This window comes from Salmo salar, chromosome 08 (assembly GCF_965601325.2).
Source record: "Salmo salar chromosome 08, fSalSal1, whole genome shotgun sequence".
NCBI classification, from domain to species: Eukaryota; Metazoa; Chordata; class Actinopteri; order Salmoniformes; family Salmonidae; genus Salmo; species Salmo salar.
This window is the reverse complement of record NC_138298.1, coordinates 3,240,001-3,262,733: the sequence shown is the minus strand read 5'-3', so window position 1 is coordinate 3,262,733 and position 22,733 is coordinate 3,240,001. Positions and strand designations below refer to the sequence as shown.

General features: G+C 42.4%; 53 non-coding genes across 53 annotated transcripts; all 53 read left to right on the top strand.

Moving 5' to 3' along the window:
• The first annotated feature begins 87 nt into the window (after positions 1 to 87).
• Positions 88 to 205, top strand: LOC145851189 (5S ribosomal RNA). The gene has a single exon (XR_014373039.1). It is a non-coding gene; the product is annotated as a 5S ribosomal RNA (ribosomal RNA).
• A 409-nt stretch (positions 206 to 614) lies between these two features.
• Positions 615 to 733, top strand: LOC145856054 (5S ribosomal RNA). Its single transcript, XR_014376942.1, has one exon. It is a non-coding gene; the product is annotated as a 5S ribosomal RNA (ribosomal RNA).
• A 139-nt stretch (positions 734 to 872) lies between these two features.
• Positions 873 to 991, top strand: LOC145856052 (5S ribosomal RNA). Its single transcript, XR_014376940.1, has one exon. It is a non-coding gene; the product is annotated as a 5S ribosomal RNA (ribosomal RNA).
• A 409-nt stretch (positions 992 to 1,400) lies between these two features.
• Positions 1,401 to 1,519, top strand: LOC145884144 (5S ribosomal RNA). The gene has a single exon (XR_014395723.1). It is a non-coding gene; the product is annotated as a 5S ribosomal RNA (ribosomal RNA).
• A 139-nt stretch (positions 1,520 to 1,658) lies between these two features.
• Positions 1,659 to 1,777, top strand: LOC145856051 (5S ribosomal RNA). Its single transcript, XR_014376939.1, has one exon. It is a non-coding gene; the product is annotated as a 5S ribosomal RNA (ribosomal RNA).
• Positions 1,778 to 2,186: 409 nt separating this feature from the next.
• LOC145884143 (5S ribosomal RNA) lies at positions 2,187 to 2,305 on the top strand. Its single transcript, XR_014395722.1, has one exon. It is a non-coding gene; the product is annotated as a 5S ribosomal RNA (ribosomal RNA).
• A 139-nt stretch (positions 2,306 to 2,444) lies between these two features.
• On the top strand, positions 2,445 to 2,563 carry LOC145856050 (5S ribosomal RNA). The gene has a single exon (XR_014376938.1). It is a non-coding gene; the product is annotated as a 5S ribosomal RNA (ribosomal RNA).
• Positions 2,564 to 2,702: 139 nt separating this feature from the next.
• LOC145856049 (5S ribosomal RNA) lies at positions 2,703 to 2,821 on the top strand. The gene has a single exon (XR_014376937.1). It is a non-coding gene; the product is annotated as a 5S ribosomal RNA (ribosomal RNA).
• Positions 2,822 to 3,230: 409 nt separating this feature from the next.
• LOC145856048 (5S ribosomal RNA) lies at positions 3,231 to 3,349 on the top strand. The gene has a single exon (XR_014376936.1). It is a non-coding gene; the product is annotated as a 5S ribosomal RNA (ribosomal RNA).
• Positions 3,350 to 3,758: 409 nt separating this feature from the next.
• LOC145884142 (5S ribosomal RNA) lies at positions 3,759 to 3,877 on the top strand. The gene has a single exon (XR_014395721.1). It is a non-coding gene; the product is annotated as a 5S ribosomal RNA (ribosomal RNA).
• A 139-nt stretch (positions 3,878 to 4,016) lies between these two features.
• LOC145856047 (5S ribosomal RNA) lies at positions 4,017 to 4,135 on the top strand. The gene has a single exon (XR_014376935.1). It is a non-coding gene; the product is annotated as a 5S ribosomal RNA (ribosomal RNA).
• A 409-nt stretch (positions 4,136 to 4,544) lies between these two features.
• On the top strand, positions 4,545 to 4,663 carry LOC145856046 (5S ribosomal RNA). Its single transcript, XR_014376934.1, has one exon. It is a non-coding gene; the product is annotated as a 5S ribosomal RNA (ribosomal RNA).
• A 139-nt stretch (positions 4,664 to 4,802) lies between these two features.
• Positions 4,803 to 4,921, top strand: LOC145884693 (5S ribosomal RNA). The gene has a single exon (XR_014396272.1). It is a non-coding gene; the product is annotated as a 5S ribosomal RNA (ribosomal RNA).
• Positions 4,922 to 5,330: 409 nt separating this feature from the next.
• On the top strand, positions 5,331 to 5,449 carry LOC145856045 (5S ribosomal RNA). Its single transcript, XR_014376933.1, has one exon. It is a non-coding gene; the product is annotated as a 5S ribosomal RNA (ribosomal RNA).
• A 139-nt stretch (positions 5,450 to 5,588) lies between these two features.
• Positions 5,589 to 5,707, top strand: LOC145884692 (5S ribosomal RNA). Its single transcript, XR_014396271.1, has one exon. It is a non-coding gene; the product is annotated as a 5S ribosomal RNA (ribosomal RNA).
• A 409-nt stretch (positions 5,708 to 6,116) lies between these two features.
• LOC145856044 (5S ribosomal RNA) lies at positions 6,117 to 6,235 on the top strand. Its single transcript, XR_014376932.1, has one exon. It is a non-coding gene; the product is annotated as a 5S ribosomal RNA (ribosomal RNA).
• A 409-nt stretch (positions 6,236 to 6,644) lies between these two features.
• Positions 6,645 to 6,763, top strand: LOC145884400 (5S ribosomal RNA). The gene has a single exon (XR_014395978.1). It is a non-coding gene; the product is annotated as a 5S ribosomal RNA (ribosomal RNA).
• A 139-nt stretch (positions 6,764 to 6,902) lies between these two features.
• LOC145856043 (5S ribosomal RNA) lies at positions 6,903 to 7,021 on the top strand. Its single transcript, XR_014376931.1, has one exon. It is a non-coding gene; the product is annotated as a 5S ribosomal RNA (ribosomal RNA).
• A 409-nt stretch (positions 7,022 to 7,430) lies between these two features.
• LOC145856041 (5S ribosomal RNA) lies at positions 7,431 to 7,549 on the top strand. Its single transcript, XR_014376929.1, has one exon. It is a non-coding gene; the product is annotated as a 5S ribosomal RNA (ribosomal RNA).
• A 139-nt stretch (positions 7,550 to 7,688) lies between these two features.
• LOC145856040 (5S ribosomal RNA) lies at positions 7,689 to 7,807 on the top strand. Its single transcript, XR_014376928.1, has one exon. It is a non-coding gene; the product is annotated as a 5S ribosomal RNA (ribosomal RNA).
• A 409-nt stretch (positions 7,808 to 8,216) lies between these two features.
• LOC145856039 (5S ribosomal RNA) lies at positions 8,217 to 8,335 on the top strand. Its single transcript, XR_014376927.1, has one exon. It is a non-coding gene; the product is annotated as a 5S ribosomal RNA (ribosomal RNA).
• Positions 8,336 to 8,474: 139 nt separating this feature from the next.
• On the top strand, positions 8,475 to 8,593 carry LOC145856038 (5S ribosomal RNA). Its single transcript, XR_014376926.1, has one exon. It is a non-coding gene; the product is annotated as a 5S ribosomal RNA (ribosomal RNA).
• A 409-nt stretch (positions 8,594 to 9,002) lies between these two features.
• LOC145856037 (5S ribosomal RNA) lies at positions 9,003 to 9,121 on the top strand. Its single transcript, XR_014376925.1, has one exon. It is a non-coding gene; the product is annotated as a 5S ribosomal RNA (ribosomal RNA).
• A 409-nt stretch (positions 9,122 to 9,530) lies between these two features.
• Positions 9,531 to 9,649, top strand: LOC145884399 (5S ribosomal RNA). The gene has a single exon (XR_014395977.1). It is a non-coding gene; the product is annotated as a 5S ribosomal RNA (ribosomal RNA).
• A 139-nt stretch (positions 9,650 to 9,788) lies between these two features.
• Positions 9,789 to 9,907, top strand: LOC145856036 (5S ribosomal RNA). Its single transcript, XR_014376924.1, has one exon. It is a non-coding gene; the product is annotated as a 5S ribosomal RNA (ribosomal RNA).
• A 409-nt stretch (positions 9,908 to 10,316) lies between these two features.
• LOC145856035 (5S ribosomal RNA) lies at positions 10,317 to 10,435 on the top strand. Its single transcript, XR_014376923.1, has one exon. It is a non-coding gene; the product is annotated as a 5S ribosomal RNA (ribosomal RNA).
• Positions 10,436 to 10,844: 409 nt separating this feature from the next.
• LOC145887397 (5S ribosomal RNA) lies at positions 10,845 to 10,963 on the top strand. Its single transcript, XR_014398988.1, has one exon. It is a non-coding gene; the product is annotated as a 5S ribosomal RNA (ribosomal RNA).
• A 139-nt stretch (positions 10,964 to 11,102) lies between these two features.
• LOC145856034 (5S ribosomal RNA) lies at positions 11,103 to 11,221 on the top strand. Its single transcript, XR_014376922.1, has one exon. It is a non-coding gene; the product is annotated as a 5S ribosomal RNA (ribosomal RNA).
• A 409-nt stretch (positions 11,222 to 11,630) lies between these two features.
• Positions 11,631 to 11,749, top strand: LOC145856033 (5S ribosomal RNA). Its single transcript, XR_014376921.1, has one exon. It is a non-coding gene; the product is annotated as a 5S ribosomal RNA (ribosomal RNA).
• Positions 11,750 to 12,158: 409 nt separating this feature from the next.
• LOC145881610 (5S ribosomal RNA) lies at positions 12,159 to 12,277 on the top strand. The gene has a single exon (XR_014393183.1). It is a non-coding gene; the product is annotated as a 5S ribosomal RNA (ribosomal RNA).
• A 409-nt stretch (positions 12,278 to 12,686) lies between these two features.
• LOC145884398 (5S ribosomal RNA) lies at positions 12,687 to 12,805 on the top strand. The gene has a single exon (XR_014395976.1). It is a non-coding gene; the product is annotated as a 5S ribosomal RNA (ribosomal RNA).
• A 139-nt stretch (positions 12,806 to 12,944) lies between these two features.
• On the top strand, positions 12,945 to 13,063 carry LOC145856032 (5S ribosomal RNA). The gene has a single exon (XR_014376920.1). It is a non-coding gene; the product is annotated as a 5S ribosomal RNA (ribosomal RNA).
• A 409-nt stretch (positions 13,064 to 13,472) lies between these two features.
• LOC145856030 (5S ribosomal RNA) lies at positions 13,473 to 13,591 on the top strand. Its single transcript, XR_014376918.1, has one exon. It is a non-coding gene; the product is annotated as a 5S ribosomal RNA (ribosomal RNA).
• Positions 13,592 to 14,000: 409 nt separating this feature from the next.
• LOC145856029 (5S ribosomal RNA) lies at positions 14,001 to 14,119 on the top strand. The gene has a single exon (XR_014376917.1). It is a non-coding gene; the product is annotated as a 5S ribosomal RNA (ribosomal RNA).
• A 405-nt stretch (positions 14,120 to 14,524) lies between these two features.
• Positions 14,525 to 14,643, top strand: LOC145856028 (5S ribosomal RNA). The gene has a single exon (XR_014376916.1). It is a non-coding gene; the product is annotated as a 5S ribosomal RNA (ribosomal RNA).
• A 409-nt stretch (positions 14,644 to 15,052) lies between these two features.
• Positions 15,053 to 15,171, top strand: LOC145883142 (5S ribosomal RNA). The gene has a single exon (XR_014394715.1). It is a non-coding gene; the product is annotated as a 5S ribosomal RNA (ribosomal RNA).
• A 409-nt stretch (positions 15,172 to 15,580) lies between these two features.
• On the top strand, positions 15,581 to 15,699 carry LOC145856027 (5S ribosomal RNA). Its single transcript, XR_014376915.1, has one exon. It is a non-coding gene; the product is annotated as a 5S ribosomal RNA (ribosomal RNA).
• A 409-nt stretch (positions 15,700 to 16,108) lies between these two features.
• On the top strand, positions 16,109 to 16,227 carry LOC145882238 (5S ribosomal RNA). Its single transcript, XR_014393804.1, has one exon. It is a non-coding gene; the product is annotated as a 5S ribosomal RNA (ribosomal RNA).
• Positions 16,228 to 16,366: 139 nt separating this feature from the next.
• Positions 16,367 to 16,485, top strand: LOC145884679 (5S ribosomal RNA). Its single transcript, XR_014396258.1, has one exon. It is a non-coding gene; the product is annotated as a 5S ribosomal RNA (ribosomal RNA).
• Positions 16,486 to 16,624: 139 nt separating this feature from the next.
• LOC145886113 (5S ribosomal RNA) lies at positions 16,625 to 16,743 on the top strand. The gene has a single exon (XR_014397697.1). It is a non-coding gene; the product is annotated as a 5S ribosomal RNA (ribosomal RNA).
• A 409-nt stretch (positions 16,744 to 17,152) lies between these two features.
• Positions 17,153 to 17,271, top strand: LOC145856026 (5S ribosomal RNA). The gene has a single exon (XR_014376914.1). It is a non-coding gene; the product is annotated as a 5S ribosomal RNA (ribosomal RNA).
• Positions 17,272 to 17,680: 409 nt separating this feature from the next.
• LOC145856025 (5S ribosomal RNA) lies at positions 17,681 to 17,799 on the top strand. Its single transcript, XR_014376913.1, has one exon. It is a non-coding gene; the product is annotated as a 5S ribosomal RNA (ribosomal RNA).
• A 409-nt stretch (positions 17,800 to 18,208) lies between these two features.
• LOC145883141 (5S ribosomal RNA) lies at positions 18,209 to 18,327 on the top strand. The gene has a single exon (XR_014394714.1). It is a non-coding gene; the product is annotated as a 5S ribosomal RNA (ribosomal RNA).
• A 409-nt stretch (positions 18,328 to 18,736) lies between these two features.
• Positions 18,737 to 18,855, top strand: LOC145856024 (5S ribosomal RNA). Its single transcript, XR_014376912.1, has one exon. It is a non-coding gene; the product is annotated as a 5S ribosomal RNA (ribosomal RNA).
• Positions 18,856 to 19,264: 409 nt separating this feature from the next.
• LOC145882236 (5S ribosomal RNA) lies at positions 19,265 to 19,383 on the top strand. Its single transcript, XR_014393802.1, has one exon. It is a non-coding gene; the product is annotated as a 5S ribosomal RNA (ribosomal RNA).
• Positions 19,384 to 19,522: 139 nt separating this feature from the next.
• LOC145884678 (5S ribosomal RNA) lies at positions 19,523 to 19,641 on the top strand. The gene has a single exon (XR_014396257.1). It is a non-coding gene; the product is annotated as a 5S ribosomal RNA (ribosomal RNA).
• A 139-nt stretch (positions 19,642 to 19,780) lies between these two features.
• On the top strand, positions 19,781 to 19,899 carry LOC145886112 (5S ribosomal RNA). The gene has a single exon (XR_014397696.1). It is a non-coding gene; the product is annotated as a 5S ribosomal RNA (ribosomal RNA).
• A 399-nt stretch (positions 19,900 to 20,298) lies between these two features.
• LOC145884396 (5S ribosomal RNA) lies at positions 20,299 to 20,417 on the top strand. The gene has a single exon (XR_014395974.1). It is a non-coding gene; the product is annotated as a 5S ribosomal RNA (ribosomal RNA).
• Positions 20,418 to 20,556: 139 nt separating this feature from the next.
• On the top strand, positions 20,557 to 20,675 carry LOC145856023 (5S ribosomal RNA). The gene has a single exon (XR_014376911.1). It is a non-coding gene; the product is annotated as a 5S ribosomal RNA (ribosomal RNA).
• A 409-nt stretch (positions 20,676 to 21,084) lies between these two features.
• On the top strand, positions 21,085 to 21,203 carry LOC145856022 (5S ribosomal RNA). The gene has a single exon (XR_014376910.1). It is a non-coding gene; the product is annotated as a 5S ribosomal RNA (ribosomal RNA).
• A 409-nt stretch (positions 21,204 to 21,612) lies between these two features.
• On the top strand, positions 21,613 to 21,731 carry LOC145886510 (5S ribosomal RNA). The gene has a single exon (XR_014398095.1). It is a non-coding gene; the product is annotated as a 5S ribosomal RNA (ribosomal RNA).
• A 139-nt stretch (positions 21,732 to 21,870) lies between these two features.
• On the top strand, positions 21,871 to 21,989 carry LOC145856021 (5S ribosomal RNA). The gene has a single exon (XR_014376909.1). It is a non-coding gene; the product is annotated as a 5S ribosomal RNA (ribosomal RNA).
• Positions 21,990 to 22,398: 409 nt separating this feature from the next.
• On the top strand, positions 22,399 to 22,517 carry LOC145856019 (5S ribosomal RNA). The gene has a single exon (XR_014376907.1). It is a non-coding gene; the product is annotated as a 5S ribosomal RNA (ribosomal RNA).
• Positions 22,518 to 22,733: the final 216 nt, after the last annotated feature.

The following is a 22,733-nucleotide window of genomic DNA, read 5'->3' as shown; positions in this document are numbered from 1 at the left end:
TATTAAGCATTTAATGATGAATTGACTAAATGTCTGTTTTATCAGACTCACTTTGACTATATATGTTGTAGCAAGAGATTGTTTCTCGCTTACGGCCATACCAGCCTGGGTACGCCCGATCTCGTCTGATCTCGGAAGCTAAGCAGGGTCGGCCTGGTTAGTACTTGGATGGGAGACCGCCTGGGAATACCAGGTGCTGTAAGCATTTTGTCCACGAGGGTGTGCCCCTGCACTATTTCATCAGCAACACTGCCTTGTAGTAAGCATTTAATGATGAATTGACTAAATGCAGCTTCCTGCCTTTTTAATAGGATCAAATTTCCTTGTGTTTTCAATTAGCATCTGCCTTGTATTTATAAGACAAACAAGAATATTGTTGCTGAATGCAGCTTGTGTGTGCTTTGTGCTCCTTTGCCCTGTTCAAATGATGAAAGGAAATAAAGTTTGTATTTTATCCAACTACCTGTGCTAAAAAGTGATGGGAACAGTGTTTGTAATTTCTTCTACTTTTTCAGTGACACAAAGTTCAAGCTGCTTATCTAATTGGTGAAAATGCAATGTCTGTTTATCACACTCACTTTGACTATATATGTTGTAGCAAGAGATTGTTTCTCGCTTACGGCCATACCAGCCTGGGTACGCCCGATCTCGTCTGATCTCGGAAGCTAAGCAGGGTCGGGCCTGGTTAGTACTTGGATGGGAGACCGCCTGGGAATACCAGGTGCTGTAAGCATTTTGTCCACGAGGGTGTGCTCTTGCACTATTTCATCAGCAACACTGCCTTGTATTAAGCATTTAATGATGAATTGACTAAATGTCTGTTTTATCAGACTCACTTTGACTATATATGTTGTAGCAAGAGATTGTTTCTCGCTTACGGCCATACCAGCCTGGGTACGCCCGATCTCGTCTGATCTCGGAAGCTAAGCAGGGTCGGGCCTGGTTAGTACTTGGATGGGAGACCGCCTGGGAATACCAGGTGCTGTAAGCATTTTGTCCACGAGGGTGTGCCCCTGCACTATTTCATCAGCAACACTGCCTTGTAGTAAGCATTTAATGATGAATTGACTAAATGCAGCTTCCTGCCTTTTTAATAGGATCAAATTTCCTTGTGTTTTCAATTAGCATCTGCCTTGTATTTATAAGACAAACAAGAATATTGTTGCTGAATGCAGCTTGTGTGTGCTTTGTGCTCCTTTGCCCTGTTCAAATGATGAAAGGAAATAAAGTTTGTATTTTATCCAACTACCTGTGCTAAAAAGTGATGGGAACAGTGTTTGTAATTTCTTCTACTTTTTCAGTGACACAAAGTTCAAGCTGCTTATCTAATTGGTGAAAATGCAATGTCTGTTTATCACACTCACTTTGACTATATATGTTGTAGCAAGAGATTGTTTCTCGCTTACGGCCATACCAGCCTGGGTACGCCCGATCTCGTCTGATCTCGGAAGCTAAGCAGGGTCGGGCCTGGTTAGTACTTGGATGGGAGATCGCCTGGGAATACCAGGTGCTGTAAGCATTTTGTCCACGAGGGTGTGCTCTTGCACTATTTCATCAGCAACACTGCCTTGTATTAAGCATTTAATGATGAATTGACTAAATGTCTGTTTTATCAGACTCACTTTGACTATATATGTTGTAGCAAGAGATTGTTTCTCGCTTACGGCCATACCAGCCTGGGTACGCCCGATCTCGTCTGATCTCGGAAGCTAAGCAGGGTCGGGCCTGGTTAGTACTTGGATGGGAGACCGCCTGGGAATACCAGGTGCTGTAAGCATTTTGTCCACGAGGGTGTGCCCCTGCACTATTTCATCAGCAACACTGCCTTGTAGTAAGCATTTAATGATGAATTGACTAAATGCAGCTTCCTGCCTTTTTAATAGGATCAAATTTCCTTGTGTTTTCAATTAGCATCTGCCTTGTATTTATAAGACAAACAAGAATATTGTTGCTGAATGCAGCTTGTGTGTGCTTTGTGCTCCTTTGCCCTGTTCAAATGATGAAAGGAAATAAAGTTTGTATTTTATCCAACTACCTGTGCTAAAAAGTGATGGGAACAGTGTTTGTAATTTCTTCTACTTTTTCAGTGACACAAAGTTCAAGCTGCTTATCTAATTGGTGAAAATGCAATGTCTGTTTATCACACTCACTTTGACTATATATGTTGTAGCAAGAGATTGTTTCTCGCTTACGGCCATACCAGCCTGGGTACGCCCGATCTCGTCTGATCTCGGAAGCTAAGCAGGGTCGGGCCTGGTTAGTACTTGGATGGGAGATCGCCTGGGAATACCAGGTGCTGTAAGCATTTTGTCCACGAGGGTGTGCTCTTGCACTATTTCATCAGCAACACTGCCTTGTATTAAGCATTTAATGATGAATTGACTAAATGTCTGTTTTATCAGACTCACTTTGACTATATATGTTGTAGCAAGAGATTGTTTCTCGCTTACGGCCATACCAGCCTGGGTACGCCCGATCTCGTCTGATCTCGGAAGCTAAGCAGGGTCGGGCCTGGTTAGTACTTGGATGGGAGACCGCCTGGGAATACCAGGTGCTGTAAGCATTTTGTCCACGAGGGTGTGCTCTTGCACTATTTCATCAGCAACACTGCCTTGTATTAAGCATTTAATGATGAATTGACTAAATGTCTGTTTTATCAGACTCACTTTGACTATATATGTTGTAGCAAGAGATTGTTTCTCGCTTACGGCCATACCAGCCTGGGTACGCCCGATCTCGTCTGATCTCGGAAGCTAAGCAGGGTCGGGCCTGGTTAGTACTTGGATGGGAGACCGCCTGGGAATACCAGGTGCTGTAAGCATTTTGTCCACGAGGGTGTGCCCCTGCACTATTTCATCAGCAACACTGCCTTGTAGTAAGCATTTAATGATGAATTGACTAAATGCAGCTTCCTGCCTTTTTAATAGGATCAAATTTCCTTGTGTTTTCAATTAGCATCTGCCTTGTATTTATAAGACAAACAAGAATATTGTTGCTGAATGCAGCTTGTGTGTGCTTTGTGCTCCTTTGCCCTGTTCAAATGATGAAAGGAAATAAAGTTTGTATTTTATCCAACTACCTGTGCTAAAAAGTGATGGGAACAGTGTTTGTAATTTCTTCTACTTTTTCAGTGACACAAAGTTCAAGCTGCTTATCTAATTGGTGAAAATGCAATGTCTGTTTATCACACTCACTTTGACTATATATGTTGTAGCAAGAGATTGTTTCTCGCTTACGGCCATACCAGCCTGGGTACGCCCGATCTCGTCTGATCTCGGAAGCTAAGCAGGGTCGGGCCTGGTTAGTACTTGGATGGGAGACCGCCTGGGAATACCAGGTGCTGTAAGCATTTTGTCCACGAGGGTGTGCCCCTGCACTATTTCATCAGCAACACTGCCTTGTAGTAAGCATTTAATGATGAATTGACTAAATGCAGCTTCCTGCCTTTTTAATAGGATCAAATTTCCTTGTGTTTTCAATTAGCATCTGCCTTGTATTTATAAGACAAACAAGAATATTGTTGCTGAATGCAGCTTGTGTGTGCTTTGTGCTCCTTTGCCCTGTTCAAATGATGAAAGGAAATAAAGTTTGTATTTTATCCAACTACCTGTGCTAAAAAGTGATGGGAACAGTGTTTGTAATTTCTTCTACTTTTTCAGTGACACAAAGTTCAAGCTGCTTATCTAATTGGTGAAAATGCAATGTCTGTTTATCACACTCACTTTGACTATATATGTTGTAGCAAGAGATTGTTTCTCGCTTACGGCCATACCAGCCTGGGTACGCCCGATCTCGTCTGATCTCGGAAGCTAAGCAGGGTCGGGCCTGGTTAGTACTTGGATGGGAGATCGCCTGGGAATACCAGGTGCTGTAAGCATTTTGTCCACGAGGGTGTGCTCTTGCACTATTTCATCAGCAACACTGCCTTGTATTAAGCATTTAATGATGAATTGACTAAATGTCTGTTTTATCAGACTCACTTTGACTATATATGTTGTAGCAAGAGATTGTTTCTCGCTTACGGCCATACCAGCCTGGGTACGCCCGATCTCGTCTGATCTCGGAAGCTAAGCAGGGTCGGGCCTGGTTAGTACTTGGATGGGAGACCGCCTGGGAATACCAGGTGCTGTAAGCATTTTGTCCACGAGGGTATGCCCCTGCACTATTTCATCAGCAACACTGCCTTGTAGTAAGCATTTAATGATGAATTGACTAAATGCAGCTTCCTGCCTTTTTAATAGGATCAAATTTCCTTGTGTTTTCAATTAGCATCTGCCTTGTATTTATAAGACAAACAAGAATATTGTTGCTGAATGCAGCTTGTGTGTGCTTTGTGCTCCTTTGCCCTGTTCAAATGATGAAAGGAAATAAAGTTTGTATTTTATCCAACTACCTGTGCTAAAAAGTGATGGGAACAGCGTTTGTAATTTCTTCTACTTTTTCAGTGACACAAAGTTCAAGCTGCTTATCTAATTGGTGAAAATGCAATGTCTGTTTATCACACTCACTTTGACTATATATGTTGTAGCAAGAGACTGTTTCTCGCTTACGGCCATACCAGCCTGGGTACGCCCGATCTCGTCTGATCTCGGAAGCTAAGCAGGGTCGGGCCTGGTTAGTACTTGGATGGGAGACCGCCTGGGAATACCAGGTGCTGTAAGCATTTTGTCCACGAGGGTGTGCTCTTGCACTATTTCATCAGCAACACTGCCTTGTATTAAGCATTTAATGATGAATTGACTAAATGTCTGTTTTATCAGACTCACTTTGACTATATATGTTGTAGCAAGAGATTGTTTCTCGCTTACGGCCATACCAGCCTAGGTACGCCCGATCTCGTCTGATCTCGGAAGCTAAGCAGGGTCGGGCCTGGTTAGTACTTGGATGGGAGACCGCCTGGGAATACCAGGTGCTGTAAGCATTTTGTCCACGAGGGTGTGCCCCTGCACTATTTCATCAGCAACACTGCCTTGTAGTAAGCATTTAATGATGAATTGACTAAATGCAGCTTCCTGCCTTTTTAATAGGATCAAATTTCCTTGTGTTTTCAATTAGCATCTGCCTTGTATTTATAAGACAAACAAGAATATTGTTGCTGAATGCAGCTTGTGTGTGCTTTGTGCTCCTTTGCCCTGTTCAAATGATGAAAGGAAATAAAGTTTGTATTTTATCCAACTACCTGTGCTAAAAAGTGATGGGAACAGCGTTTGTAATTTCTTCTACTTTTTCAGTGACACAAAGTTCAAGCTGCTTATCTAATTGGTGAAAATGCAATGTCTGTTTATCACACTCACTTTGACTATATATGTTGTAGCAAGAGACTGTTTCTCGCTTACGGCCATACCAGCCTGGGTACGCCCGATCTCGTCTGATCTCGGAAGCTAAGCAGGGTCGGGCCTGGTTAGTACTTGGATGGGAGACCGCCTGGGAATACCAGGTGCTGTAAGCATTTTGTCCACGAGGGTGTGCTCTTGCACTATTTCATCAGCAACACTGCCTTGTATTAAGCATTTAATGATGAATTGACTAAATGTCTGTTTTATCAGACTCACTTTGACTATATATGTTGTAGCAAGAGATTGTTTCTCGCTTACGGCCATACCAGCCTAGGTACGCCCGATCTCGTCTGATCTCGGAAGCTAAGCAGGGTCGGGCCTGGTTAGTACTTGGATGGGAGACCGCCTGGGAATACCAGGTGCTGTAAGCATTTTGTCCACGAGGGTGTGCCCCTGCACTATTTCATCAGCAACACTGCCTTGTAGTAAGCATTTAATGATGAATTGACTAAATGCAGCTTCCTGCCTTTTTAATAGGATCAAATTTCCTTGTGTTTTCAATTAGCATCTGCCTTGTATTTATAAGACAAACAAGAATATTGTTGCTGAATGCAGCTTGTGTGTGCTTTGTGCTCCTTTGCCCTGTTCAAATGATGAAAGGAAATAAAGTTTGTATTTTATCCAACTACCTGTGCTAAAAAGTGATGGGAACAGTGTTTGTAATTTCTTCTACTTTTTCAGTGACACAAAGTTCAAGCTGCTTATCTAATTGGTGAAAATGCAATGTCTGTTTATCACACTCACTTTGACTATATATGTTGTAGCAAGAGATTGTTTCTCGCTTACGGCCATACCAGCCTGGGTACGCCCGATCTCGTCTGATCTCGGAAGCTAAGCAGGGTCGGGCCTGGTTAGTACTTGGATGGGAGACCGCCTGGGAATACCAGGTGCTGTAAGCATTTTGTCCACGAGGGTGTGCCCCTGCACTATTTCATCAGCAACACTGCCTTGTAGTAAGCATTTAATGATGAATTGACTAAATGCAGCTTCCTGCCTTTTTAATAGGATCAAATTTCCTTGTGTTTTCAATTAGCATCTGCCTTGTATTTATAAGACAAACAAGAATATTGTTGCTGAATGCAGCTTGTGTGTGCTTTGTGCTCCTTTGCCCTGTTCAAATGATGAAAGGAAATAAAGTTTGTATTTTATCCAACTACCTGTGCTAAAAAGTGATGGGAACAGTGTTTGTAATTTCTTCTACTTTTTCAGTGACACAAAGTTCAAGCTGCTTATCTAATTGGTGAAAATGCAATGTCTGTTTATCACACTCACTTTGACTATATATGTTGTAGCAAGAGATTGTTTCTCGCTTACGGCCATACCAGCCTGGGTACTCCCGATCTCGTCTGATCTCGGAAGCTAAGCAGGGTCGGGCCTGGTTAGTACTTGGATGGGAGATCGCCTGGGAATACCAGGTGCTGTAAGCATTTTGTCCACGAGGGTGTGCTCTTGCACTATTTCATCAGCAACACTGCCTTGTATTAAGCATTTAATGATGAATTGACTAAATGTCTGTTTTATCAGACTCACTTTGACTATATATGTTGTAGCAAGAGATTGTTTCTCGCTTACGGCCATACCAGCCTGGGTACGCCCGATCTCGTCTGATCTCGGAAGCTAAGCAGGGTCGGGCCTGGTTAGTACTTGGATGGGAGACCGCCTGGGAATACCAGGTGCTGTAAGCATTTTGTCCACGAGGGTGTGCCCCTGCACTATTTCATCAGCAACACTGCCTTGTAGTAAGCATTTAATGATGAATTGACTAAATGCAGCTTCCTGCCTTTTTAATAGGATCAAATTTCCTTGTGTTTTCAATTAGCATCTGCCTTGTATTTATAAGACAAACAAGAATATTGTTGCTGAATGCAGCTTGTGTGTGCTTTGTGCTCCTTTGCCCTGTTCAAATGATGAAAGGAAATAAAGTTTGTATTTTATCCAACTACCTGTGCTAAAAAGTGATGGGAACAGTGTTTGTAATTTCTTCTACTTTTTCAGTGACACAAAGTTCAAGCTGCTTATCTAATTGGTGAAAATGCAATGTCTGTTTATCACACTCACTTTGACTATATATGTTGTAGCAAGAGATTGTTTCTCGCTTACGGCCATACCAGCCTGGGTACGCCCGATCTCGTCTGATCTCGGAAGCTAAGCAGGGTCGGGCCTGGTTAGTACTTGGATGGGAGACCGCCTGGGAATACCAGGTGCTGTAAGCATTTTGTCCACGAGGGTGTGCTCTTGCACTATTTCATCAGCAACACTGCCTTGTATTAAGCATTTAATGATGAATTGACTAAATGTCTGTTTTATCAGACTCACTTTGACTATATATGTTGTAGCAAGAGATTGTTTCTCGCTTACGGCCATACCAGCCTGGGTACGCCCGATCTCGTCTGATCTCGGAAGCTAAGCAGGGTCGGGCCTGGTTAGTACTTGGATGGGAGACCGCCTGGGAATACCAGGTGCTGTAAGCATTTTGTCCACGAGGGTGTGCCCCTGCACTATTTCATCAGCAACACTGCCTTGTAGTAAGCATTTAATGATGAATTGACTAAATGCAGCTTCCTGCCTTTTTAATAGGATCAAATTTCCTTGTGTTTTCAATTAGCATCTGCCTTGTATTTATAAGACAAACAAGAATATTGTTGCTGAATGCAGCTTGTGTGTGCTTTGTGCTCCTTTGCCCTGTTCAAATGATGAAAGGAAATAAAGTTTGTATTTTATCCAACTACCTGTGCTAAAAAGTGATGGGAACAGTGTTTGTAATTTCTTCTACTTTTTCAGTGACACAAAGTTCAAGCTGCTTATCTAATTGGTGAAAATGCAATGTCTGTTTATCACACTCACTTTGACTATATATGTTGTAGCAAGAGATTGTTTCTCGCTTACGGCCATACCAGCCTGGGTACGCCCGATCTCGTCTGATCTCGGAAGCTAAGCAGGGTCGGGCCTGGTTAGTACTTGGATGGGAGACCGCCTGGGAATACCAGGTGCTGTAAGCATTTTGTCCACGAGGGTGTGCTCTTGCACTATTTCATCAGCAACACTGCCTTGTATTAAGCATTTAATGATGAATTGACTAAATGTCTGTTTTATCAGACTCACTTTGACTATATATGTTGTAGCAAGAGATTGTTTCTCGCTTACGGCCATACCAGCCTGGGTACGCCCGATCTCGTCTGATCTCGGAAGCTAAGCAGGGTCGGGCCTGGTTAGTACTTGGATGGGAGACCGCCTGGGAATACCAGGTGCTGTAAGCATTTTGTCCACGAGGGTGTGCCCCTGCACTATTTCATCAGCAACACTGCCTTGTAGTAAGCATTTAATGATGAATTGACTAAATGCAGCTTCCTGCCTTTTTAATAGGATCAAATTTCCTTGTGTTTTCAATTAGCATCTGCCTTGTATTTATAAGACAAACAAGAATATTGTTGCTGAATGCAGCTTGTGTGTGCTTTGTGCTCCTTTGCCCTGTTCAAATGATGAAAGGAAATAAAGTTTGTATTTTATCCAACTACCTGTGCTAAAAAGTGATGGGAACAGTGTTTGTAATTTCTTCTACTTTTTCAGTGACACAAAGTTCAAGCTGCTTATCTAATTGGTGAAAATGCAATGTCTGTTTATCACACTCACTTTGACTATATATGTTGTAGCAAGAGATTGTTTCTCGCTTACGGCCATACCAGCCTGGGTACGCCCGATCTCGTCTGATCTCGGAAGCTAAGCAGGGTCGGGCCTGGTTAGTACTTGGATGGGAGACCGCCTGGGAATACCAGGTGCTGTAAGCATTTTGTCCACGAGGGTGTGCCCCTGCACTATTTCATCAGCAACACTGCCTTGTAGTAAGCATTTAATGATGAATTGACTAAATGCAGCTTCCTGCCTTTTTAATAGGATCAAATTTCCTTGTGTTTTCAATTAGCATCTGCCTTGTATTTATAAGACAAACAAGAATATTGTTGCTGAATGCAGCTTGTGTGTGCTTTGTGCTCCTTTGCCCTGTTCAAATGATGAAAGGAAATAAAGTTTGTATTTTATCCAACTACCTGTGCTAAAAAGTGATGGGAACAGTGTTTGTAATTTCTTCTACTTTTTCAGTGACACAAAGTTCAAGCTGCTTATCTAATTGGTGAAAATGCAATGTCTGTTTATCACACTCACTTTGACTATATATGTTGTAGCAAGAGATTGTTTCTCGCTTACGGCCATACCAGCCTGGGTACTCCCGATCTCGTCTGATCTCGGAAGCTAAGCAGGGTCGGGCCTGGTTAGTACTTGGATGGGAGATCGCCTGGGAATACCAGGTGCTGTAAGCATTTTGTCCACGAGGGTGTGCTCTTGCACTATTTCATCAGCAACACTGCCTTGTATTAAGCATTTAATGATGAATTGACTAAATGTCTGTTTTATCAGACTCACTTTGACTATATATGTTGTAGCAAGAGATTGTTTCTCGCTTACGGCCATACCAGCCTGGGTACGCCCGATCTCGTCTGATCTCGGAAGCTAAGCAGGGTCGGGCCTGGTTAGTACTTGGATGGGAGACCGCCTGGGAATACCAGGTGCTGTAAGCATTTTGTCCACGAGGGTGTGCCCCTGCACTATTTCATCAGCAACACTGCCTTGTAGTAAGCATTTAATGATGAATTGACTAAATGCAGCTTCCTGCCTTTTTAATAGGATCAAATTTCCTTGTGTTTTCAATTAGCATCTGCCTTGTATTTATAAGACAAACAAGAATATTGTTGCTGAATGCAGCTTGTGTGTGCTTTGTGCTCCTTTGCCCTGTTCAAATGATGAAAGGAAATAAAGTTTGTATTTTATCCAACTACCTGTGCTAAAAAGTGATGGGAACAGTGTTTGTAATTTCTTCTACTTTTTCAGTGACACAAAGTTCAAGCTGCTTATCTAATTGGTGAAAATGCAATGTCTGTTTATCACACTCACTTTGACTATATATGTTGTAGCAAGAGATTGTTTCTCGCTTACGGCCATACCAGCCTGGGTACGCCCGATCTCGTCTGATCTCGGAAGCTAAGCAGGGTCGGGCCTGGTTAGTACTTGGATGGGAGACCGCCTGGGAATACCAGGTGCTGTAAGCATTTTGTCCACGAGGGTGTGCCCCTGCACTATTTCATCAGCAACACTGCCTTGTAGTAAGCATTTAATGATGAATTGACTAAATGCAGCTTCCTGCCTTTTTAATAGGATCAAATTTCCTTGTGTTTTCAATTAGCATCTGCCTTGTATTTATAAGACAAACAAGAATATTGTTGCTGAATGCAGCTTGTGTGTGCTTTGTGCTCCTTTGCCCTGTTCAAATGATGAAAGGAAATAAAGTTTGTATTTTATCCAACTACCTGTGCTAAAAAGTGATGGGAACAGTGTTTGTAATTTCTTCTACTTTTTCAGTGACACAAAGTTCAAGCTGCTTATCTAATTGGTGAAAATGCAATGTCTGTTTATCACACTCACTTTGACTATATATGTTGTAGCAAGAGATTGTTTCTCGCTTACGGCCATACCAGCCTGGGTACGCCCGATCTCGTCTGATCTCGGAAGCTAAGCAGGGTCGGGCCTGGTTAGTACATGGATGGGAGATCGCCTGGGAATACCAGGTGCTGTAAGCATTTTGTCCACGAGGGTGTGCTCTTGCACTATTTCATCAGCAACACTGCCTTGTATTAAGCATTTAATGATGAATTGACTAAATGTCTGTTTTATCAGACTCACTTTGACTATATATGTTGTAGCAAGAGATTGTTTCTCGCTTACGGCCATACCAGCCTGGGTACGCCCGATCTCGTCTGATCTCGGAAGCTAAGCAGGGTCGGGCCTGGTTAGTACTTGGATGGGAGACCGCCTGGGAATACCAGGTGCTGTAAGCATTTTGTCCACGAGGGTGTGCCCCTGCACTATTTCATCAGCAACACTGCCTTGTAGTAAGCATTTAATGATGAATTGACTAAATGCAGCTTCCTGCCTTTTTAATAGGATCAAATTTCCTTGTGTTTTCAATTAGCATCTGCCTTGTATTTATAAGACAAACAAGAATATTGTTGCTGAATGCAGCTTGTGTGTGCTTTGTGCTCCTTTGCCCTGTTCAAATGATGAAAGGAAATAAAGTTTGTATTTTATCCAACTACCTGTGGTAAAAAGTGATGGGAACAGTGTTTGTAATTTCTTCTACTTTTTCAGTGACACAAAGTTCAAGCTGCTTATCTAATTGGTGAAAATGCAATGTCTGTTTATCACACTCACTTTGACTATATATGTTGTAGCAAGAGATTGTTTCTCGCTTACGGCCATACCAGCCTGGGTACGCCCGATCTCGTCTGATCTCGGAAGCTAAGCAGGGTCGGGCCTGGTTAGTACTTGGATGGGAGACCGCCTGGGAATACCAGGTGCTGTAAGCATTTTGTCCACGAGGGTGTGCCCCTGCACTATTTCATCAGCAACACTGCCTTGTAGTAAGCATTTAATGATGAATTGACTAAATGCAGCTTCCTGCCTTTTTAATAGGATCAAATTTCCTTGTGTTTTCAATTAGCATCTGCCTTGTATTTATAAGACAAACAAGAATATTGTTGCTGAATGCAGCTTGTGTGTGCTTTGTGCTCCTTTGCCCTGTTCAAATGATGAAAGGAAATAAAGTTTGTATTTTATCCAACTACCTGTGCTAAAAAGTGATGGGAACAGTGTTTGTAATTTCTTCTACTTTTTCAGTGACACAAAGTTCAAGCTGCTTATCTAATTGGTGAAAATGCAATGTCTGTTTATCACACTCACTTTGACTATATATGTTGTAGCAAGAGATTGTTTCTCGCTTACGGCCATACCAGCCTGGGTACGCCCGATCTCGTCTGATCTCGGAAGCTAAGCAGGGTCGGGCCTGGTTAGTACTTGGATGGGAGACCGCCTGGGAATACCAGGTGCTGTAAGCGTTTTGTCCACGAGGGTGTGCCCCTGCACTATTTCATCAGCAACACTGCCTTGTAGTAAGCATTTAATGATGAATTGACTAAATGCAGCTTCCTGCCTTTTTAATAGGATCAAATTTCCTTGTGTTTTCAATTAGCATCTGCCTTGTATTTATAAGACAAACAAGAATATTGTTGCTGAATGCAGCTTGTGTGTGCTTTGTGCTCCTTTGCCCTGTTCAAATGATGAAAGGAAATAAAGTTTGTATTTTATCCAACTACCTGTGCTAAAAAGTGATGGGAACAGTGTTTGTAATTTCTTCTACTTTTTCAGTGACACAAAGTTCAAGCTGCTTATCTAATTGGTGAAAATGCAATGTCTGTTTATCACACTCACTTTGACTATATATGTTGTAGCAAGAGATTGTTTCTCGCTTACGGCCATACCAGCCTGGGTACTCCCGATCTCGTCTGATCTCGGAAGCTAAGCAGGGTCGGGCCTGGTTAGTACTTGGATGGGAGATCGCCTGGGAATACCAGGTGCTGTAAGCATTTTGTCCACGAGGGTGTGCTCTTGCACTATTTCATCAGCAACACTGCCTTGTATTAAGCATTTAATGATGAATTGACTAAATGTCTGTTTTATCAGACTCACTTTGACTATATATGTTGTAGCAAGAGATTGTTTCTCGCTTACGGCCATACCAGCCTGGGTACGCCCGATCTCGTCTGATCTCGGAAGCTAAGCAGGGTCGGGCCTGGTTAGTACTTGGATGGGAGACCGCCTGGGAATACCAGGTGCTGTAAGCATTTTGTCCACGAGGGTGTGCCCCTGCACTATTTCATCAGCAACACTGCCTTGTAGTAAGCATTTAATGATGAATTGACTAAATGCAGCTTCCTGCCTTTTTAATAGGATCAAATTTCCTTGTGTTTTCAATTAGCATCTGCCTTGTATTTATAAGACAAACAAGAATATTGTTGCTGAATGCAGCTTGTGTGTGCTTTGTGCTCCTTTGCCCTGTTCAAATGATGAAAGGAAATAAAGTTTGTATTTTATCCAACTACCTGTGCTAAAAAGTGATGGGAACAGTGTTTGTAATTTCTTCTACTTTTTCAGTGACACAAAGTTCAAGCTGCTTATCTAATTGGTGAAAATGCAATGTCTGTTTATCACACTCACTTTGACTATATATGTTGTAGCAAGAGATTGTTTCTCGCTTACGGCCATACCAGCCTGGGTACGCCCGATCTCGTCTGATCTCGGAAGCTAAGCAGGGTCGGGCCTGGTTAGTACTTGGATGGGAGACCGCCTGGGAATACCAGGTGCTGTAAGCATTTTGTCCACGAGGGTGTGCCCCTGCACTATTTCATCAGCAACACTGCCTTGTAGTAAGCATTTAATGATGAATTGACTAAATGCAGCTTCCTGCCTTTTTAATAGGATCAAATTTCCTTGTGTTTTCAATTAGCATCTGCCTTGTATTTATAAGACAAACAAGAATATTGTTGCTGAATGCAGCTTGTGTGTGCTTTGTGCTCCTTTGCCCTGTTCAAATGATGAAAGGAAATAAAGTTTGTATTTTATCCAACTACCTGTGCTAAAAAGTGATGGGAACAGTGTTTGTAATTTCTTCTACTTTTTCAGTGACACAAAGTTCAAGCTGCTTATCTAATTGGTGAAAATGCAATGTCTGTTTATCACACTCACTTTGACTATATATGTTGTAGCAAGAGATTGTTTCTCGCTTACGGCCATACCAGCCTGGGTACGCCCGATCTCGTCTGATCTCGGAAGCTAAGCAGGGTCGGGCCTGGTTAGTACTTGGATGGGAGACCGCCTGGGAATACCAGGTGCTGTAAGCATTTTGTCCACGAGGGTGTGCTCTTGCACTATTTCATCAGCAACACTGCCTTGTATTAAGCATTTAATGATGAATTGACTAAATGCAGCTTCCTGCCTTTTTAATAGGATCAAATTTCCTTGTGTTTTCAATTAGCATCTGCCTTGTATAAGACAAACAAGAATATTGTTGCTGAATGCAGCTTGTGTGTGCTTTGTGCTCCTTTGCCCTGTTCAAATGATGAAAGGAAATAAAGTTTGTATTTTATCCAACTACCTGTGGTAAAAAGTGATGGGAACAGTGTTTGTAATTTCTTCTACTTTTTCAGTGACACAAAGTTCAAGCTGCTTATCTAATTGGTGAAAATGCAATGTCTGTTTATCACACTCACTTTGACTATATATGTTGTAGCAAGAGATTGTTTCTCGCTTACGGCCATACCAGCCTGGGTACGCCCGATCTCGTCTGATCTCGGAAGCTAAGCAGGGTCGGGCCTGGTTAGTACTTGGATGGGAGACCGCCTGGGAATACCAGGTGCTGTAAGCATTTTGTCCACGAGGGTGTGCCCCTGCACTATTTCATCAGCAACACTGCCTTGTAGTAAGCATTTAATGATGAATTGACTAAATGCAGCTTCCTGCCTTTTTAATAGGATCAAATTTCCTTGTGTTTTCAATTAGCATCTGCCTTGTATTTATAAGACAAACAAGAATATTGTTGCTGAATGCAGCTTGTGTGTGCTTTGTGCTCCTTTGCCCTGTTCAAATGATGAAAGGAAATAAAGTTTGTATTTTATCCAACTACCTGTGCTAAAAAGTGATGGGAACAGTGTTTGTAATTTCTTCTACTTTTTCAGTGACACAAAGTTCAAGCTGCTTATCTAATTGGTGAAAATGCAATGTCTGTTTATCACACTCACTTTGACTATATATGTTGTAGCAAGAGATTGTTTCTCACTTACGGCCATACCAGCCTGGGTACGCCCGATCTCGTCTGATCTCGGAAGCTAAGCAGGGTCGGGCCTGGTTAGTACTTGGATGGGAGACCGCCTGGGAATACCAGGTGCTGTAAGCATTTTGTCCACGAGGGTGTGCCCCTGCACTATTTCATCAGCAACACTGCCTTGTAGTAAGCATTTAATGATGAATTGACTAAATGCAGCTTCCTGCCTTTTTAATAGGATCAAATTTCCTTGTGTTTTCAATTAGCATCTGCCTTGTATTTATAAGACAAACAAGAATATTGTTGCTGAATGCAGCTTGTGTGTGCTTTGTGCTCCTTTGCCCTGTTCAAATGATGAAAGGAAATAAAGTTTGTATTTTATCCAACTACCTGTGGTAAAAAGTGATGGGAACAGTGTTTGTAATTTCTTCTACTTTTTCAGTGACACAAAGTTCAAGCTGCTTATCTAATTGGTGAAAATGCAATGTCTGTTTATCACACTCACTTTGACTATATATGTTGTAGCAAGAGATTGTTTCTCGCTTACGGCCATACCAGCCTGGGTACGCCCGATCTCGTCTGATCTCGGAAGCTAAGCAGGGTCGGGCCTGGTTAGTACTTGGATGGGAGACCGCCTGGGAATACCAGGTGCTGTAAGCATTTTGTCCACGAGGGTGTGCCCCTGCACTATTTCATCAGCAACACTGCCTTGTAGTAAGCATTTAATGATGAATTGACTAAATGCAGCTTCCTGCCTTTTTAATAGGATCAAATTTCCTTGTGTTTTCAATTAGCATCTGCCTTGTATTTATAAGACAAACAAGAATATTGTTGCTGAATGCAGCTTGTGTGTGCTTTGTGCTCCTTTGCCCTGTTCAAATGATGAAAGGAAATAAAGTTTGTATTTTATCCAACTACCTGTGCTAAAAAGTGATGGGAACAGTGTTTGTAATTTCTTCTACTTTTTCAGTGACACAAAGTTCAAGCTGCTTATCTAATTGGTGAAAATGCAATGTCTGTTTATCACACTCACTTTGACTATATATGTTGTAGCAAGAGATTGTTTCTCGCTTACGGCCATACCAGCCTTGGTACGCCCGATCTCGTCTGATCTCGGAAGCTAAGCAGGGTCGGGCCTGGTTAGTACTTGGATGGGAGACCGCCTGGGAATACCAGGTGCTGTAAGCATTTTGTCCACGAGGGTGTGCTCTTGCACTATTTCATCAGCAACACTGCCTTGTATTAAGCATTTAATGATGAATTGACTAAATGTCTGTTTTATCAGACTCACTTTGACTATATATGTTGTAGCAAGAGATTGTTTCTCGCTTACGGCCATACCAGCCTGGGTACGCCCGATCTCATCTGATCTCGGAAGCTAAGCAGGGTCGGGCCTGGTTAGTACTTGGATGGGAGACCGCCTGGGAATACCAGGTGCTGGAAGCATTTTGTCCACGAGGGTGTGCTCTTGCACTATTTCATCAGCAACACTGCCTTGTATTAAGCATTTAATGATGAATTGACTAAATGTCTGTTTTATCAGACTCACTTTGACTATATATGTTGTAGCAAGAGATTGTTTCTCGCTTACGGCCATACCAGCCTGGGTACGCCCGATCTCGTCTGATCTCCGAAGCTAAGCAGGGTCGGGCCTGGTTAGTACTTGGATGGGAGACCGCCTGGGAATACCAGGTGCTGTAAGCATTTTGTCCACGAGGGTGTGCCCCTGCACTATTTCATCAGCAACACTGCCTTGTAGTAAGCATTTAATGATGAATTGACTAAATGCAGCTTCCTGCCTTTTTAATAGGATCAAATTTCCTTGTGTTTTCAATTAGCATCTGCCTTGTATTTATAAGACAAACAAGAATATTGTTGCTGAATGCAGCTTGTGTGTGCTTTGTGCTCCTTTGCCCTGTTCAAATGATGAAAGGAAATAAAGTTTGTATTTTATCCAACTACCTGTGGTAAAAAGTGATGGGAACAGTGTTTGTAATTTCTTCTACTTTTTCAGTGACACAAAGTTCAAGCTGCTTATCTAATTGGTGAAAATGCAATGTCTGTTTATCACACTCACTTTGACTATATATGTTGTAGCAAGAGATTGTTTCTCGCTTACGGCCATACCAGCCTGGGTACGCCCGATCTCGTCTGATCTCGGAAGCTAAGCAGGGTCGGGCCTGGTTAGTACTTGGATGGGAGACCGCCTGGGAATACCAGGTGCTGTAAGCATTTTGTCCACGAGGGTGTGCCCCTGCACTATTTCATCAGCAACACTGCCTTGTAGTAAGCATTTAATGATGAATTGACTAAATGCAGCTTCCTGCCTTTTTAATAGGATCAAATTTCCTTGTGTTTTCAATTAGCATCTGCCTTGTATTTATAAGACAAACAAGAATATTGTTGCTGAATGCAGCTTGTGTGTGCTTTGTGCTCCTTTGCCCTGTTCAAATGATGAAAGGAAATAAAGTTTGTATTTTATCCAACTACCTGTGCTAAAAAGTGATGGGAACAGTGTTTGTAATTTCTTCTACTTTTTCAGTGACACAAAGTTCAAGCTGCTTATCTAATTGGTGAAAATGCAATGTCTGTTTATCACACTCACTTTGACTATATATGTTGTAGCAAGAGATTGTTTCTCGCTTACGGCCATACCAGCCTGGGTACGCCCGATCTCGTCTGATCTCGGAAGCTAAGCAGGGTCGGGCCTGGTTAGTACTTGGATGGGAGACCGCCTGGGAATACCAGGTGCTGTAAGCATTTTGTCCACGAGGGTGTGCCCCTGCACTATTTCATCAGCAACACTGCCTTGTAGTAAGCATTTAATGATGAATTGACTAAATGCAGCTTCCTGCCTTTTTAATAGGATCAAATTTCCTTGTGTTTTCAATTAGCATCTGCCTTGTATTTATAAGACAAACAAGAATATTGTTGCTGAATGCAGCTTGTGTGTGCTTTGTGCTCCTTTGCCCTGTTCAAATGATGAAAGGAAATAAAGTTTGTATTTTATCCAACTACCTGTGCTAAAAAGTGATGGGAACAGTGTTTGTAATTTCTTCTACTTTTTCAGTGACACAAAGTTCAAGCTGCTTATCTAATTGGTGAAAATGCAATGTCTGTTTATCACACTCACTTTGACTATATATGTTGTAGCAAGAGATTGTTTCTCACTTACGGCCATACCAGCCTGGGTACGCCCGATCTCGTCTGATCTCGGAAGCTAAGCAGGGTCGGGCCTGGTTAGTACTTGGATGGGAGACCGCCTGGGAATACCAGGTGCTGTAAGCATTTTGTCCACGAGGGTGTGCCCCTGCACTATTTCATCAGCAACACTGCCTTGTAGTAAGCATTTAATGATGAATTGACTAAATGCAGCTTCCTGCCTTTTTAATAGGATCAAATTTCCTTGTGTTTTCAATTAGCATCTGCCTTGTATTTATAAGACAAACAAGAATATTGTTGCTGAATGCAGCTTGTGTGTGCTTTGTGCTCCTTTGCCCTGTTCAAATGATGAAAGGAAATAAAGTTTGTATTTTATCCAACTACCTGTGGTAAAAAGTGATGGGAACAGTGTTTGTAATTTCTTCTACTTTTTCAGTGACACAAAGTTCAAGCTGCTTATCTAATTGGTGAAAATGCAATGTCTGTTTATCACACTCACTTTGACTATATATGTTGTAGCAAGAGATTGTTTCTCGCTTACGGCCATACCAGCCTGGGTACGCCCGATCTCGTCTGATCTCGGAAGCTAAGCAGGGTCGGGCCTGGTTAGTACTTGGATGGGAGACCGCCTGGGAATACCAGGTGCTGTAAGCATTTTGTCCACGAGGGTGTGCCCCTGCACTATTTCATCAGCAACACTGCCTTGTAGTAAGCATTTAATGATGAATTGACTAAATGCAGCTTCCTGCCTTTTTAATAGGATCAAATTTCCTTGTGTTTTCAATTAGCATCTGCCTTGTATTTATAAGACAAACAAGAATATTGTTGCTGAATGCAGCTTGTGTGTGCTTTGTGCTCCTTTGCCCTGTTCAAATGATGAAAGGAAATAAAGTTTGTATTTTATCCAACTACCTGTGCTAAAAAGTGATGGGAACAGTGTTTGTAATTTCTTCTACTTTTTCAGTGACACAAAGTTCAAGCTGCTTATCTAATTGGTGAAAATGCAATGTCTGTTTATCACACTCACTTTGACTATATATGTTGTAGCAAGAGATTGTTTCTCGCTTACGGCCATACCAGCCTTGGTACGCCCGATCTCGTCTGATCTCGGAAGCTAAGCAGGGTCGGGCCTGGTTAGTACTTGGATGGGAGACCGCCTGGGAATACCAGGTGCTGTAAGCATTTTGTCCACGAGGGTGTGCTCTTGCACTATTTCATCAGCAACACTGCCTTGTATTAAGCATTTAATGATGAATTGACTAAATGTCTGTTTTATCAGACTCACTTTGACTATATATGTTGTAGCAAGAGATTGTTTCTCGCTTACGGCCATACCAGCCTGGGTACGCCCGATCTCATCTGATCTCGGAAGCTAAGCAGGGTCGGGCCTGGTTAGTACTTGGATGGGAGACCGCCTGGGAATACCAGGTGCTGGAAGCATTTTGTCCACGAGGGTGTGCTCTTGCACTATTTCATCAGCAACACTGCCTTGTATTAAGCATTTAATGATGAATTGACTAAATGTCTGTTTTATCAGACTCACTTTGACTATATATGTTGTAGCAAGAGATTGTTTCTCGCTTACGGCCATACCAGCCTGGGTACGCCCGATCTCGTCTGATCTCCGAAGCTAAGCAGGGTCGGGCCTGGTTAGTACTTGGATGGGAGACCGCCTGGGAATACCAGGTGCTGTAAGCATTTTGTCCACGAGGGTGTGCCCCTGCACTATTTCATCAGCAACACTGCCTTGTAGTAAGCATTTAATGATGAATTGACTAAATGCAGCTTCCTGCCTTTTTAATAGGATCAAATTTCCTTGTGTTTTCAATTAGCATCTGCCTTGTATTTATAAGACAAACAAGAATATTGTTGCTGAATGCAGCTTTGTGCTCCTTTGCCCTGTTCAAATGATGAAAGGAAATAAAGTTTGTATTTTATCCAACTACCTGTGCTAAAAAGTGATGGGAACAGTGTTTGTAATTTCTTCTACTTTTTCAGTGACACAAAGTTCAAGCTGCTTATCTAATTGGTGAAAATGCAATGTCTGTTTATCACACTCACTTTGACTATATATGTTGTAGCAAGAGATTGTTTCTCGCTTACGGCCATACCAGCCTGGGTACTCCCGATCTCGTCTGATCTCGGAAGCTAAGCAGGGTCGGGCCTGGTTAGTACTTGGATGGGAGATCGCCTGGGAATACCAGGTGCTGTAAGCATTTTGTCCACGAGGGTGTGCTCTTGCACTATTTCATCAGCAACACTGCCTTGTATTAAGCATTTAATGATGAATTGACTAAAAGTCTGTTTTATCAGACTCACTTTGACTATATATGTTGTAGCAAGAGATTGTTTCTCGCTTACGGCCATACCAGCCTGGGTACGCCCGATCTCGTCTGATCTCGGAAGCTAAGCAGGGTCGGGCCTGGTTAGTACTTGGATGGGAGACCGCCTGGGAATACCAGGTGCTGTAAGCATTTTGTCCACGAGGGTGTGCCCCTGCACTATTTCATCAGCAACACTGCCTTGTAGTAAGCATTTAATGATGAATTGACTAAATGCAGCTTCCTGCCTTTTTAATAGGATCAAATTTCCTTGTGTTTTCAATTAGCATCTGCCTTGTATTTATAAGACAAACAAGAATATTGTTGCTGAATGCAGCTTGTGTGTGCTTTGTGCTCCTTTGCCCTGTTCAAATGATGAAAGGAAATAAAGTTTGTATTTTATCCAACTACCTGTGCTAAAAAGTGATGGGAACAGTGTTTGTAATTTCTTCTACTTTTTCAGTGACACAAAGTTCAAGCTGCTTATCTAATTGGTGAAAATGCAATGTCTGTTTATCACACTCACTTTGACTATATATGTTGTAGCAAGAGATTGTTTCTCGCTTACGGCCATACCAGCCTGGGTACGCCCGATCTCGTCTGATCTCGGAAGCTAAGCAGGGTCGGGCCTGGTTAGTACTTGGATGGGAGACCGCCTGGGAATACCAGGTGCTGTAAGCATTTTGTCCACGAGGGTGTGCCCCTGCACTATTTCATCAGCAACACTGCCTTGTAGTAAGCATTTAATGATGAATTGACTAAATGCAGCTTCCTGCCTTTTTAATAGGATCAAATTTCCTTGTGTTTTCAATTAGCATCTGCCTTGTATTTATAAGACAAACAAGAATATTGTTGCTGAATGCAGCTTGTGTGTGCTTTGTGCTCCTTTGCCCTGTTCAAATGATGAAAGGAAATAAAGTTTGTATTTTATCCAACTACCTGTGCTAAAAAGTGATGGGAACAGTGTTTGTAATTTCTTCTACTTTTTCAGTGACACAAAGTTCAAGCTGCTTATCTAATTGGTGAAAATGCAATGTCTGTTTATCACACTCACTTTGACTATATATGTTGTAGCAAGAGATTGTTTCTCGCTTACGGCCATACCAGCCTGGGTACGCCCGATCTCGTCTGATCTCGGAAGCTAAGCAGGGTCGGGCCTGGTTAGTACTTGGATGTGAGACCGCCTGGGAATACCAGGTGCTGTAAGCATTTTGTCCACGAGGGTGTGCTCTTGCACTATTTCATCAGCAACACTGCCTTGTATTAAGCATTTAATGATGAATTGACTAAATGTCTGTTTTATCAGACTCACTTTGACTATATATGTTGTAGCAAGAGATTGTTTCTCGCTTACGGCCATACCAGCCTGGGTACGCCCGATCTCGTCTGATCTCGGAAGCTAAGCAGGGTCGGGCCTGGTTAGTACTTGGATGGGAGACCGCCTGGGAATACCAGGTGCTGTAAGCATTTTGTCCACGAGGGTGTGCCCCTGCACTATTTCATCAGCAACACTGCCTTGTAGTAAGCATTTAATGATGAATTGACTAAATGCAGCTTCCTGCCTTTTTAATAGGATCAAATTTCCTTGTGTTTTCAATTAGCATCTGCCTTGTATTTATAAGACAAACAAGAATATTGTTGCTGAATGCAGCTTGTGTGTGCTTTGTGCTCCTTTGCCCTGTTCAAATGATGAAAGGAAATAAAGTTTGTATTTTATCCAACTACCTGTGCTAAAAAGTGATGGAAACAGTGTTTGTAATTTCTTCTACTTTTTCAGTGACACAAAGTTCAAGCTGCTTATCTAATTGGTGAAAATGCAATGTCTGTTTATCACACTCACTTTGACTATATATGTTGTAGCAAGAGATTGTTTCTCGCTTACGGCCATACCAGCCTGGGTACGCCCGATCTCGTCTGATCTCGGAAGCTAAGCAGGGTCGGGCCTGGTTAGTACTTGGATGGGAGACCGCCTGGGAATACCAGGTGCTGTAAGCATTTTGTCCACGAGGGTGTGCCCCTGCACTATTTCATCAGCAACACTGCCTTGTAGTAAGCATTTAATGATGAATTGACTAAATGCAGCTTCCTGCCTTTTTAATAGGATCAAATTTCCTTGTGTTTTCAATTAGCATCTGCCTTGTATTTATAAGACAAACAAGAATATTGTTGCTGAATGCAGCTTGTGTGTGCTTTGTGCTCCTTTGCCCTGTT